The 16,044-nt window shown below is 32.5% G+C and overlaps 1 protein-coding gene across 1 annotated transcript in view; it reads right to left on the bottom strand.

Moving 5' to 3' along the window:
• LOC149490885 (sodium/potassium-transporting ATPase subunit beta-1-like) overlaps positions 1–16,044 on the bottom strand; it is a 28,407-nt gene that overhangs the window by 11,389 nt on the left and 974 nt on the right. The gene's annotated exons all lie outside the window — the stretch shown is intronic.

The raw sequence follows: 16,044 nt of genomic DNA, 5'->3' as shown, positions 1-16,044 counted from the left end.
ATGTTTCCCTACTATATTTTACTAAAAGTCGAGTGCGTCGAAATCGTAAATAATAATATATGTTTTTCACCTTCCTGGTTATTTTCCCATAGTAAATAGTGTTTTAGGTTTGTTGTTGTAGGTAGGAATAATAATAATTATTCTTACATGTTGGTTATGAAATGTATATTGAAATAATTTACTTTTACAAATCATTAGTGATATAAGTTTTGAGTGAAAATGCTTGGATCAGCATAATATTATATGGTACTTCAAATACATGTTTTGATAAAAAAAACAATAGTGTAATAAAATAAAACTGCGTTTTATTGTAATCAATGTTGACAATTTTAAATTCCAAAATTATTGATCAATAAAATAGTTTACACCAACAAATATAACTTTTATTTTTATAACAATCGTTCATAATATAAACCGTAGCAGGTGGCGTTTTGAAGTTCTGTCTACTCATACAGAAAAATGGAAAACTTGTTTTTTTTGTAAACAATTTATTACTCATGTTGTTTGGCAACTCGAAGCGTGGTCGTCCGTCGTAGGTACTTTTGTTCGGCGTCGCGTCGTCGTCCGCGTCGGCTTGATATAAAACATTCTTGATTTCATTAACACGCGCTATGATTTGCGCGCGGAATTTCTTGTGTTGTGAATTTATTTTTGTATGCTATGCATTTTAATTGAATCAAATTGCAATATTTCTCTAGTATGCATTTGAGACTATATTGTAATAATTGATCGTGGGTAGGTATAGTAATTAATTATTCTAATAACGCAATTATATTTTCGGTGGGATTCAAAACAAAAAATTGGCCCGTGATTTTTATGAAATTTCACCACATTGCAAATTATATATTATACAATTACAATTACAATTATTATAAATCGGTAAACTATCAAAGTAATTACAAACTTGCAAAATATGCTTTTCCGAATTTTCAGACAGACACACAATTTTATTAGTTTGTTTTAGCAAAGTAGGTACCTATACCTATACGCTTACGTCGCGCGTCGCGTCGTCGAAAACGGTGCGCCCAGAAACAAACATACCTAATTCAGTTACAATCCTTTTTTTGTTCCGTAATTTATTGTATTTATTCTAATACGATTTTTTTTATTCGTCGGCCAGTTCTACTAGGTATAAAAAGATAAAATTGAAATATAATTATTGTAGCGACAGCCATATTATGTTACTATGTTTTCGTAAATATGTTTTTCACCTTCCTGGTTATTTTCACATAATCTTATCTTCTTATATATAAAAATGAATCGCAAAATGTGTTGGTAAGCGCATAACTCGAGAACGGCTGAACCGATTTCGATCATTCTTTTTTTATTATATTCCTTGAAGTACGAGGATGGTTTTTATGTAGAGAAAACGTAAATATTATGTACCACGGGCGAAGCCGGGGCGGACCGCTAGTATATATATATAAATGAATCGCAAAATGTGTTGGTAAGCGCATAACTCGAGAACGGCTGAACCGATTTCGATAATTCTTTTTTTATTATATTCCTTGAAGTACGAGGATGGTTCTTATGTAGAGAAAACGTAAATATTATGTACCACGGGCGAAGCCGGGGCGGACCGCTAGTCTTATATATAAAAATGAATCGCAAAATGTGTTGGTAAGCGCATAACTCGAGAACGGCTGAACCGATTTCGATCATTCTTTTTTTATTATATTCCTTGAAGTACGAGGATGGTTTTTATGTAGAGAAAACGTAAATATTATGTACCACGGGCGAAGCCGGGGCGGACCGCTAGTATATATATATAAATGAATCGCAAAATGTGTTGGTAAGCGCATAACTCGAGAACGGCTGAACCGATTTCGATAATTCTTTTTTTATTATATTCCTTGAAGTACGAGGATGGTTCTTATGTAGAGAAAACGTAAATATTATGTACCACGGGCGAAGCCGGGGCGGACCGCTAGTATATATATATATAAATGAATCGCAAAATGTGTTGGTAAGCGCATAACTCGAGAACGGCTGAACCGATTTCGATAATTCTTTTTTTATTATATTCCTTGAAGTACGAGGATGGTTCTTATGTAGAGAAAACGTAAACATGTACCACGGGCGAAGCCGGGGCGGACCGCTTGTCTTATATATAAAAATGAATCGCAAAATGTGTTGGTAAGCGCATAACTCGAGAACGGCTGAACCGATTTCGATAATTCTTTTTTTATTATATCCCTTGAAGTACGAGGATGGTTCTTATAGCTAGAGAGCTAGTTAGTTTAGTTTTAGTGCAGTGGCAGTGTAAATGTTGTTGTTGAGGTTATGTAAATTTAACACTTTAGTTAACTACCAAGATATAAAGAAATGAGGATAGGACACAATAACTATTGGTTGAGGTATTTATAAACTCATAATATACTTTTAAAAAAATCACGTTTTAATAAATTTCTAGAATTAAATTAGAACAGCTGATTCAAAATAGCCTAAAAAATCTTAATAATAATAATTACGCTTCACAGCAAGAAGAAATGTACCATATGTACCCGCACAAAGTCGATATTGTGTTGCCTACCGTTCGACTCAATGGCTAGGGTTGTAACTACCTTTAATAATTATTACCAAACTAATAAACCGAGTGATGCGAAATAACCATAATTCTTTTAGAGTTTGATAAAATGATCAGGCAGGTATTTTCTTTAATCCTCTGAATTCTCGGTTACTAAATTGTATCGTTGAAATTATTCTTAATCGCGTAAATTTAATAAATAATCATATGGAAAACACTTTTCATTTGTTTTTTTACTTTCACGCCCAACTACTATACAATAATTACGTTGTTTCGGTATTTTGACGAGAAAACGCAGGAAACATCCGTTGTATCATTTTAGATAGATTGTATATTTTGTATCTGTAGAATTGAAATCAAAGCTATGTATATGTTGTCTCCATTCTTTTCTTATCGGATTGTTGATCCCAATGCGAATGCGTCACTTAAATTTTATAAAAGACAATTAAGAACATCAAAAATAAAGTGATACGTAAATATTTCACAGTGCAATATATTATGTAATTAATAATAATTATATATTTATGAAAAAATAATTACATCAGATTTAATAATAGCAATTGTTTTGAATGTACATAATATGAATAAATGATTACATCATAATAGTAATAATCACAATTGTTTTATTTCCCACTAGCGGTCCGCCCCGGCTTCGCCCGTGGTACATGTTTAAGTTTTCTCTACATAAGAACCATCCTCGTACTTCAAGGAATATAATAAAAAAAGAATTATCGAAATCGGTTCAGCCGTTCTCGAGTTATGCGCTTACCAACACATTTTGCGATTCATTTTTATATATAAGATTTGTTGCAACCCTAGCATATTTTCATGTAGCAGCAGAAGTACCTACACTGGCGGCGCGGCGGCATCGTGCGACATCAAAGGCATTGCCTTACTAGGTAAGTTTATAATGACTCATTTCTTTTATTATGTATATAATTTACGTTTTACTTTTACAGAATCCGATTCAATGGATTATGAAGACGAGTCACACAACGCCATACGATAGTGATGATTAGACATCGGATTATATGCATTTGCATATTTGCATATGCAAATGCATAAAACTCTCCAATTACGGCGTTAGTGCATATTTTAGCCTTTTTCCCCAATCGTGCATATTTCGTTAAGTAGCGGGAGTTTTGATTGGTCGACTAACCTTTATTAGCCAATCAGAACGCTCAGCGAGTAAAAAAACCCTATTTTGGCATGGTAAAATGGCAAAAAATTACAAAATGGGCTCCATTTTAAGTAAATTATGAGCCATTCAAAATAGGGCTAGATTACCCTTTTGGGGCTAAAAACTTAAAACACGGGTTGAATTCCAAAAAAGGGCTAGATTTAGCCCGGAAAAGTCTAAAGTGGCAACACTGGGCTCGCGGGTGATAAACGTCACAAATTTGCGCTCGAAAATTTGGTAAAAATGCTTAATTGTATATTGGCACAAAAACTATACTTAATTTCAAGAAAATTTCACTGTTTTTGTACAATCTTTGATTTAAATATATAAAAATAATAAAGGTTTTTTGATTTTGTATTGTGCATATTTTAGGCATATCAGTCGTTTTTAGTGCATATTTCGGCCTTTTTTAGTGCATATTTGCATGCATATTTTGGCATTTTGTTAGTGCATATAATCCGATGTCTAGTGATGATGAATGAACATTTCAATAAATGCATGCGTGTTTTTTTATGTTGTTTTGTAATTGTTAATTGTTTCTTAAATAAAGAAATAAACTAAATATTTAAATGATGATTTGTTATTTGCAACACAACTTTATATTTGAGATTCTTTACAAATGTATATTTAGTTTTGTATCATCAAATTTATAAATTTTATTCCATAGTTTTCAAAATTAAATGTAAATGACCATAAAAACAAAAGTAAATCATTGATGTAAGGTCAGGGAACGTAATACATATATACATCTGACCATGTAGAAGCTAAGTCTTGTTGACTGCTGAAGTCTGTAAAGTTTTGTTGTCTGCTGAAGTCTGTACGCAATGAAAATGTCTGCCGTTTCGAAAATAAGTTTTTAAGACCCTAATAAATAAAATATATGAATGGCAGATCTGGTCAAATACTTTCAAAATTGTATTTTTTTCAGCACTTTCATAAGTGTCTGCCAGAATGTTATCCGCGTGATAATGGTCTGCCATTGTTATTTTCCGATAGTAATAATAATCTATTTTCAAATATCAAAATGGCAGACGTGGTCAAATGGTTTCAAAGTTCGCCAAAAATTTCCACCTGTCTTACCTAAGCGCGCGCCCCGTCCACCACTCTGGGCTTAGTGACTCCTCATCTCATGTATAGTAGGTATAGGGGAATCAACACACAAAAATCCAGGTCTGGTCAAATACATACAGGTAGCTTTGCGCTAGCTCTCTAGCTATTACTTCTTATGGAGAGAAAACGTAAACATGTACCACGGGCGAAGCCGGGGCGGACCGCTAGTAAATAATAAAATAATAAATAGTGTATTAGATTTGTTATTGTATCTTGTATACCTACGAATAATTATTCTTACGTCTTGTTGGGAAATGTTCAAATACCTACCTATTGAAATAATTTACTGTTACAAATCATTAGTGTTATTAGTTTTGAGTGAATAGGCATGGATCAGAAATTCAGAATATAATATGCTACTAACTACTCAAATACATACATGTTTACACAACAAACACCACTGACCTCTATAACTATAAGTTATAGAGGTCAGTGACCGTCAGTGACAAACACTATGGATACCTACGCTCGCGAATGCAAATTCGGTGATTTACTAATTATTGATACCTAGTCATTGAATTCGTTTTGAAATAGCCTGTACTTTGTAATTTTTAGTGTTATAGACATTTATAAAATGTGGTGCTCATTTTTTTGTAATAAATCATCCCGAACGCTATTGTATTTTCGTTGTTTTATTTCAAGTGAACACCTATACAATTTTGTCACGAGCCGCCTCTGGCCTCTGGGTGAAATAAACAAGTCAAATGATTTTTGTTCTAATTGTATTTTGGTAGTAGTTTGTTTAGAATTTACATTACCATTGTTTAATTTTTATTTTGTATTTGCAGTAAAATAAAAAGATGAAAAACTTCATTAGGTATATTGTACGACACCTCACTCTGAATCGCGCTAGCGAAATTTTTTCGTTACAGAGCACATATACAACTTTCGGACAATCTTCATTGAGACCGGCCGGCAAATCGAGTATGTCGAGAAACTTCACTTATTCGATGGAGGTATTCTACCTTCCTTCCTCCACAGTTGTGGGACCCCGACGCACAGTATTTTTTTGACCCTTCTTTTGCGACAGCCTAATTTTATTGAATGAATGTATGGATATATACATGACAAACGCAAGAGTAAAACTCCCATGAAGCTCACTATCATACTTTTCGAAAAAATTCAATCTGAATAAAAAGTACCGGTATTTTATATAATTCAATTTTAATTTTTTATTAATTTTTCTACCATTATAACACATTTTTTTGCATTGCGAGCGTCAAGGCTAGCCATAGGGCCAATTTTCGATCCATTCGGGGAAGAGCTGTGACTTCGCAATTTCGAGATAATCGCATAAATAACAAAATTTCATTTCTTTTTTTGTGACTGAACTTTTAAGAATAGGCAAATTATTTTTACTTCAAAACATAGTTATATGTATGGACTACTTCCACAAAAAAAACCGATCGCGAAAAGAGCGGGATTCGCGAGATATTAATTTCTGAAAAAGTACCGGTTCTTTAACGATTTTTTTGTATAAAATCCTAAATCACACTTTATCAATATTTTTATTTCATACTTTCATATAAAGGTAAGTAGGTACCCCAATTACTATTTCTTTTCTTTATTTATATACTTATACCACATTATACTATGAAGAGGATTACATAAATTTGTAAGTTTCCTTGTTTGTAAAATTATTAAAATAAACTTGACCTTGGATTTGGCAGGAAAAAATATGTAGCTAAGGGAGTGAAATGAAATGTGAAAATGTCTAAACTAAAAATACGTCATTTTCATTTGTTAGAATGAGTGAACTGTCTTCAATTTCAGTACAATATGATTCTTCTTCGTTGTGTTCATCTTCTTCTTCATTAAATTGAAATGGTTTCAACATTTCGATAACAGCAGAGGGCAAAGGCAATTTTTTCATACTGTTTTGGCGCATACTCAAACGTGTATTCGATATAACTGGATCGGACGATTCCAATGCCCTATGAAATAAGTCTTCCATTGTGTGTTTTCTGTCGTCTTTTCGGCTGTGATGTTCGCGGTCATATCGCCAATATTTATTTCTGGACTCTCCAGCTTGTTCGGATAAAACACCTACGGGCAGTACCGAGTTTTCTATAATTTCTTGGCCGTGAATAAGGATTTTGTGCATTGTCGTCGTCATGGGGTGCCAGTTGTAATTAGCTACATATTTTTTGGCTAAATTTCTGCAAAAAATTCCGAACTTCGTTGAGTCTACCGGTAGACCGCAGTTAATTGCCACTAAAATTACGTGTATGTCATCTACAAGCCATCTACTTATTCCTAATATGTCTGCAAATATGCCGCGACTTTCCTCATTAGCGAAAACTCTTCGAGCAGTATTTCCGTCATTAGTTGTTCCAGAGTTCGGACGTACAACATCTACTAGTATACCCAGACGATCCCGTATTTGCGCCTGAATTGTTTTTTTTCGGTCTTCAGTAATTATGCCCGCAGGTGACAACTTTGAGACTCGCCACTGTCTTACTCGGGGGTCATTTTTGTATCCCAAGTGGAGTAAGAACTCTAGAAATCTTATAAATGCATGAAGAGGGCTCAGACCATTTTTTATAGCTTCTTTATTAATTTGTGTAGAGAACGCCAAATCCAGGTCATTGAATTTAGTTGCTGTCAACCCGCAAATTGGACACCTTAGTTGAGAAAAGGTATTGTTGATGATATTGTACACCTTGCCATCTATTATACTTAATGTAAGATTACAAATAGTTTTTACTATGAAGCCTTTTGATGTGGCTGCTGCGATAGGGGACAAATTTTTTAATTGTTGTTCAACGTACTGTTTTTCTCTGAGAATAAGAGACTTTGACTCTTTTCTATATTGAATATGTAGAGGCCTGCAAGAGCGATATGATTGAGGTGTTGGATTTACCCAGAGAATTTGACTGCTGCACGTTTCCATGACCTTTAATGGTACGAAGGTTGTGGCAAATATAGTATTTTCATCATACAAAGGATCTTGGGGTGCCTTCTGCTTATATAATGATTGGCCTGTGCTGCCGTCAAAGCCCCAAGAGCCTTCAAATTTACAAGACAATTCGTCCAAATCCATTCGTTCGCAATACGCATTAATGACATCATCACAGAGACTTACAATTCTTTTAAATGTGTGTGCAAGCAGACCTTGTAGCGAAACAGAAGCTTCAACTTCATTTGCCAAGACTCCATCCTCTGGGTAACACTCCAGTTTTGCTTTTGCTACAAGTCTGTACGGTGGAAAAGCTTTAAAACCTCTTTTATTTAAATCTTGTTGTAAAAATTTATATGTTTCGACACTATATTTTCGGTCAATAAGTATACCAAGCGCTTCTTCTGGAGAGTATGGATTACTGTACTGATTTATTTTTGCCAACACTTCAGTTGATTTATTTGCAGACTCCAAACATATCTTTATCACAGCTTCTAAGTCATGGGCACTTTTTTTGCTTAGTTTTTTGTTGTCATGAGATTTAATGACTTTAGTAAATGATGAAATCAGTTTTGCTGATGGTTCATTCTGAATCAATAATTCTAGTGATTTTTGTTTTCTAAGTTGCGTTCGTTTATGAAGTTTTGCATATTCTTCATCTTTATTACAACAGGCAATTTCACGCAAGACCAAGCGATGAGGATCGGGAACTATTGGGTGTTCATCGGCTACCTCAGATGGCACGTCCAAAACCATAGGCGATACATCCAAGACGGCAGGTGGTACATTCACAACCTCAGAAGGTTTCGAAATGACATCTTGAGGAAGATCATTTATAAAAGGCTTATTCAACCAAGCGTTATTTTTTTTTCGAAATTGTGACAAAATTCTGTTGCTATCGTTATATCTTTTCTCAACTTTGTTGATAAAACGGTTTATAGCAATGTTAAAATTTTTCTCCTGTGGTTCTGAAAGGGGTGTATTTAATATAGTTGCAAAAATCGATTTTACAAAAATATTCCTTTCCGATTTGGATAAGTCAAACGGTTTTCCATAGCGACCATGGAGTTTTTTACTCTCTTGATCCAGATATATGTATATATCATATCGAGTTAGTGTATGGCAGCCTGTTTCTACATCTAGCCTGTATGAGGCCACCTCCGAAGGATAAGAGGTTCCAGCTACAGCGTTATCCATAGCCTTTACGTATACAAAACTGTATGAATGGCAGTGAAAGTATTTAATCAAATAAAATAATTGGATTAAAGAAATTAAAAAACAAAGTAAAAAAGAAAAGTCAAAAATCAACAACCAATAAATGGCTTTACAAAACGAAATAGAAGATTTAATTAGGGTTTTGACCCACAACCAACCAACTGAAACGGTTGGACCGATAAAACCAACCGATTTTTCGTTTAAAGCGGATAAAACGCTAATTCAACCAACCTTACTTTTCAAACTACCAACTTTACTTTTTTTTACTTATTTCTCCAAACCAATTAACCCAACTCATGGAAATCAGCTTACATCTTATATGTAACTAACAAAACATTTCAATAGCGCGATTCAGCGCGCAAAAGCGCCCTCTAGTCTGGATTGCGAAAACTCCACACACCCCGATAATGTCAACTAATAAGTTGAAATAAATAGTCGTAATCTTGATATCTAGTGCCTAGAGAAAGCAATTTCAATTGATGGATGAGTTGAATAAAAAAAATTTGAACTATTTATTTTTATTTATCTAATTAAATGTCATCCGACCAAACAAATAGAGAATTTATTGAAAGTCTTTTAAAGCAAAAACATTTTTATTATAACACCTTATGTCGCGATAAACGCTAAATAACATCAATAAAAAAATAATTAAGATTAATTTGTAAATGATGTAATTTTACTGCATAAAGAAATTTTGTTTAATTTTAACTCAATTTTTTTTATAACTTTTTTATTTTTTATATTTTGTTATAGACACTTCAATTTACTAACAATATGTCTCATCAAATTTTCTGTAGTATTCCGTCATCTGAGAAACGCAACTCTATATAAGTTCAATTTATATTGTGGATTTTATACAAAAAATTCGTTAAAGAACCGGTACTTTTTCAGAAATTAATATCTCGCGAATCCCGCTCTTTTCGCGATCGGTTTTTTTTGTGGAAGTAGTCCATACATATAACTATGTTTTGAAGTAAAAATAATTTGCCTATTCTTAAAAGTTCAGTCACAAAAAAAGAAATGAAATTTTGTTATTTATGCGATTATCTCGAAATTGCGAAGTCACAGCTCTTCCCCGAATGGATCGAAAATTGGCCCTATGGCTAGCCTTGACGCTCGCAATGCAAAAAAATGTGTTATAATGGTAGAAAAATTAATAAAAAATTAAAATTGAATTATATAAAATACCGGTACTTTTTATTCAGATTGAATTTTTTCGAAAAGTATGATAGTGAGCTTCATGGGAGTTTTACTCTTGCGTTTGTCATGTATATATCCATACATTCATTCAATAAAATTAGGCTGTCGCAAAAGAAGGGTCAAAAAAATACTGTGCGACGTGCATTGAACATTTCTGATACTAGTAGCTAAAATCAAAACCACAGATATGTCTGTGATCAAAACCATAATAATATTTTTACCTATTATTTTACTAAAAGTCGAGTGCATCGAAATCGTAAATATGTTTTTCACCTTCCTGGTTTTTTTTCCATAGTAAATAGTGTTTTTGATTTGTTGTTGTATGAATAATTATTCTTACTTGTTGGTTATGAAATGTATTTTGAAATAATTTACTTTTACAAATCATTAGTGATATTAGTTTTGAGTGAAAATGCTTGGATCAGCATAATATCATATTTGCTACTTCAAATACATGTTTTGATAAAAAAAAAACAATAGTGTAATGTAGGTAATAAAATAAAACTGCGTTTTATTGTAGGTAATCAATTTTGACATTATTTATTTCCCAAAATTACAATAAAATAGTTTACGCCAACAAATATAACTTTTATTTTTATAACAATCCTACTTCCTACTAATGCGAAAGTTCATACATGTTTCAAAAGAAAAACTTTTACTTTTACTATTATTTCAATTTATCCGGTTTAATTAAGACTTAATATTGATACATATGATCATTATAAATACAAATAGGAATTAACAATATAACGAATACGTGGCACAACTAAAATTTTACCGATACCACCCGTGGTCATTCTCCTTTGTGGGTCATTTGTAACAGGATGGCGGTTCTACAGCGAAAAAAGAAAAATGATGGTCAGAACGCTGATACCGGATACCTTAAGATACTGTAATATAAAATATTACTAGATTAGAAGATTAGATAAAATATTATAGGTAGTATCTTCACCGTGTGTGACGCGCTTTACATTCACGCCATCTAGAGTTAAATCTTTATCATTTTTGTATACGTCTGTGTGTGTACGACCCTGTATGCAATGACAGATGTTAAAACGCATAATTTTACCGAATTGGGTGGATTTTAAGGCAATGATATAACATATTTCAATAAAATATAATATTCAGTAACCGCCATGACTATTCCTAGGTTTGATGACTATTCCAATTACGCAAAAACTCAAATAAACTAGAAATGTAGAATTCAGCGCCATCTAGCGGGATATTGGCTGGGAACAGATCGTTGCAATCACCATAAGCTCATGAGATTTTGGTAATGGTTCGTTCACACTACCAAAGACGACGACGACCACGACCAAAATTACAATCTTGCCGAAATTTGTTCAAAATCAAAATTAAAATCTCCCGTCAATCTAGTACTCGGAAATAAAAAATTTCGAGGTCAATTAAGAAAAAAAATAGGTTCTTTGCGATTTTCGCCGAGACGGTAAGTTTATCATACAATCACCTGAACCAAAATTGCAGATCATCTAATTATCTATAAAAAAGGTTAAATACATTTTTTTCTAGGAGCCACCGTTTCTATGAAAAACCTGTTTGTTTATCCATTGATCTCAAAGATTTTTTTATAAAACACCAATACGACAGGAAATTCTTATTTTCATTTTTAATTGTGTTTTGCACAATTTTATTTAATTGCGACTGGATGAATAATTTTTTAGTGGTCGTCTTTGTCGTTGGTAGGGTGACCGAATCCTTAGGCAAAACATCATACGCTTATGTCAATTTCTATCGATAGCGTATTCTATTCCTTGGCGTTTTAACGTTCGTCTCGGCCTGCAGGGGTATGAAAAATAGATTTTGACCGCATTCAGACACGATATGCACGCAAAATTTCATGAGAATCGGTCAAGCCGTTTGGGAGGAGTTTAACTACTTACAGATACCACATGTTTCGAAATGAAAATTTTTATAAAAATTATTAATTGCTCCAAAAGTTAATTTATCCCCGATGTTATGATGACTATGACAATAATTATAATCAAAACAAACAAACGTGCCAATTACCTCAGTTTTGTAAACATTAAACGTAGATATAATAAAATATAACCTTTTAATCTTTGTTGCTACAATTTAAACGTTTGGAAAAAATATACTTAATATGAATTACGGTGTAATTTTCATCAGTTTAAAAATGTCACAAAATACTATATTCCGCTTATCAAAGCTTAAAATGTTCAATTAAAAACGACATACCTATTATGCCAATACATTATGATAAATATAATGTATAGGCATATTATAGGTATATATTGCATATATTTAAATAGTATATTATGCATAATGCAATGCTAATTTATTAAAACAACGTTATTGTACAAACATAGGAAGTTATGTACATATTGCTTTATAATTATGACAATATTTGCACTTGATATCTATTTAATTGAACTAGATAGTGTAAAAAACAGAATAAGGTTTCTTCACCTTAATTGATAGTGAATTTTTTACTTTATAAACTGAAAAGAAGTCGGTATTAATACGATCATTTTGGTCTAAGGAGTCTTAGTTCTTAGATCTTTTTGAACTTGGAAGAATAAAACCGAGTATCATCAGTTTTTCAAACTATTTACCCTCAGTGATAAAGGACGAATCTCTATATCTGTCACAGAATTGATTAAAAAGTTTTTAACTAAGTACCAAGGTAAACAATCTGGCCCACGTATTTATTAGGTACTTTAGCAGACAAAGTTAATCAAACCAAAATAAAACTAAACGAACTTAAGCATTCCTCCAAAGTTATTCCCTCACACTGCACCTACATAACATTTCTGTCTACTAATAGAAATTCACAACAAATAATTACGTAAGTTTCACAATTCCAGAAACTACAGCCCTAGGTATATAGATTGTGTTAGAAGCACAGCCATTGTTTTCATAAACAATCTGCTTGTATAGGAGTAATGCAAGCATATTATCATAATATTTGAGTATCGTATTAAATCGTTTAAATATTTGATGTCGTTTGTGTAATACGAGTGTTGTGTATCTGGGCAAGATAATCTGTTTATTTTAAACGAGTAATAACTAACAGATAATTATTAATTGATCAGTCTGAAACAGAGGCTCTGAAAATCACGAAAGGTTCTCAATTAGCAGTCTTTTTTATGGTTCACTTTTGGGCTTTATTTTTGGGCAACTTCAAATGTCCACATGTCTATTGTGGAATTAAATATTTTTATCGATATTTATTATGTTTTACTGTGAAATTTCCAAATTGTATTTGTACCTACTAAGTGATATAATTTCAAAACATATTAGTCAAAGTCGGCTAAAATTGCTTCGCGGTTTTGTACAGGCCTCAGTTGCCCGATGCCTCATTGGCCTCATCATGACCTAATTTATGTTTCAAGTTTCAAGCTTTCATTATTAGATTATTTTTCTCACTCTTTATTATGCGGTCAACATAAAAAAAATTACTCAAAAAATATACAGCACAGAAGACGGCCTTATAACATAATCCAGGCATAAATATTTAAATAATTTGGAAAATCCAAAAGTGCACGCCTCATAATTTTTTTTTAATAATTATTTATTAATTATTATTTTTGTTTATTTAATAACAATTAAACCACATCGAATCAGACCCTGAAAAATGAAAGGGTTCTATTCCTGAGCATACTCAAGCGTAAGAGAAAAAAAAAGACTCGATTAGTAAAGTATTTCGGTCGCTATCGTGTTAACAAGAAAAAGGATCCGCACATACAGACACACGGACGTCCAAGACAGAACTTTTTTAAACTGTTTTTTAACTAGTTTAAATAACAAAAATGACATCAAAAATATCATGAACGTTAAAAATAGTGTTTTTTCTTAATATGTGTGTGTATGTATTATCTTACAAGTGCAATGTATGATACATAAAGACATTTTAAGTTTGAAAAATCAGATGTTTTGCGCGAAGTGACAGTAGTACCCACCTCAACGCTTCGCTTATGAGGCGTGCAATAAGTTTAAAAATTTTATTATGAATACACATTACAAAACAATGAATTGTAAACAAAATGAAATTATAGTAATTCAATTCTAACGATAGCATATAATATGGAACGAAATTCTGCATAATCATTAATCGTATTTTAATTTTGCGATGTGTTAACTGACTCCTTGTTAAGAGACATTATATGCAGTTTTAATTTGCTTGATTGTAATTCCAATTTGTATCCATTCTATATGCATTATACATGTAGGATTGTTTCCTATTGTAATTATGTATAATCCATACTAATATTATAAATGCGAAAGTAACTCTGTCTGTCTGTTACTCAATCACGCCTAAACTACTGAACCAATTTTCATGAAATTTGGTATGGAGATATTTTGATACCCGAGAAAGGATTTTTATCCCGGGAAAATGACGCAATCCCGGAAAACCCACGGGAACGGGAACTATGCGGGTTTTTCTTTGACTGCGCGGGCGAAGCCGCGAGCGTTGTGACATTTTGGAGTGAAACTTCTGAGGCGCGTCGACAGTAATTTCAAGATCGCGTCATGGAAATACCGTCACGTCAAGTCGACGATTTTGGTAAGCATCTTTGAATCATGCCAAAGAAGTTTCACGTCGGACACGGATGCTCGACACACACGCTCTTTTTAAATTTTCGCTTGTTTTAAATATATCAGGAAAAACTATGTACAGTGCACGAGTATCGATGTTAATTGTTTCCTTTATATTATTAAGTACCAAGGTGAGCGGTATAACTTTATATGACCAGCTAATGGACCCTGGCTTCCATCATTTTTATCTTATTAGTTTTTTCCGGGCGGTTTATTGGCGGCAGTTTGAACTTTTGTTGCAGTTGCATTTCTAGTTTTAAAGATAATTTATCAAAATAAGGTAAACATTTAGGCAAAAATTCTGAATTTTGAAAAAAAAATTAAAATTTAAAATTATCACATATTAATTTGAATAAAATAAGGTGAACTTTGAATAAGTAATATATACAGCTATATATTACAGTTTAAATACATACAATGTTAATTTAAATAATTGCCTTATGCTTACAAACAGATTAATATAATTAGAAATTTAGAACTATTTCCAGTTTACCTTACTCCACAAAACACGAGGCTGTGTGAAACATTAATTAAAACGTAATTATGGCGTATGATTATAAAAACAATACATAATAAATAAACGGTGATAAATATTTTATTGACCGACATTAATTATGCATAGGTTGGTTATTCATTATATTTTATAATAATGATAATTATTATTCACTATTAATTGAATCTATGACATCAATGAGTAAAAAGATAGATTGAGGCATTAGGCCAGCCTTTTCCAACATAGAGTCCGCGGACTCCTAGGGGTCACAACTAAAGAAAATGACTAAAGCCTTAGTGACCAGACTATTCTGACGGTCGGACATTGTATTTTTCAGTTTTAAGATGGAATAATCTGTCAAGGGATGGGTGGCTAAGCTATTTCATACTAAAACACTGCAAGAAATCAATCAATTTTTAAAATAATATAGATTGACTTATGCGAAAAGTTTTTTTGGGGGTCCGCGGATCATGATAAGGTGGCGCTAGGGGTTTTGGAAAAGGTTGGGAAAGGCTGCATTAGCCATTAGCGTTTCGGGAATGTCTTTTTGTGAGTATTTCACATCGAAATGTGACTAATTAGCCACATTTTTGTATCAAACTTGTTGTGGCAATAAACTTATTCATTCATTCAAATAATTGTAAATAACGATGTCTGTTTGTAATATGATTTTTTAAGTGAGTTTAAATTAATTATTATCGTTAACCGATTTTGACAGGACTCTCGTAGATAGCTAATATCATACCCCTATATACAGCTTTTAGAATCTAGAGAAACTTTGAATTTGTTTTAAAGTTGAATAAGCTAAAAAGCTTTAATACTTATTTTTAGTTTAGGTATTT

Source organism: Colias philodice, chromosome 2, assembly GCF_061535455.1.
Source record: "Colias philodice isolate Cphi_HAF_F1 chromosome 2, ilColPhil1 Martin Lab GWU primary, whole genome shotgun sequence".
Taxonomy (NCBI): domain Eukaryota; kingdom Metazoa; phylum Arthropoda; class Insecta; order Lepidoptera; family Pieridae; genus Colias; species Colias philodice.
The sequence above is the reverse complement of the archived record's forward strand: the minus strand, read 5'-3'. Positions and strand labels throughout refer to the sequence as shown.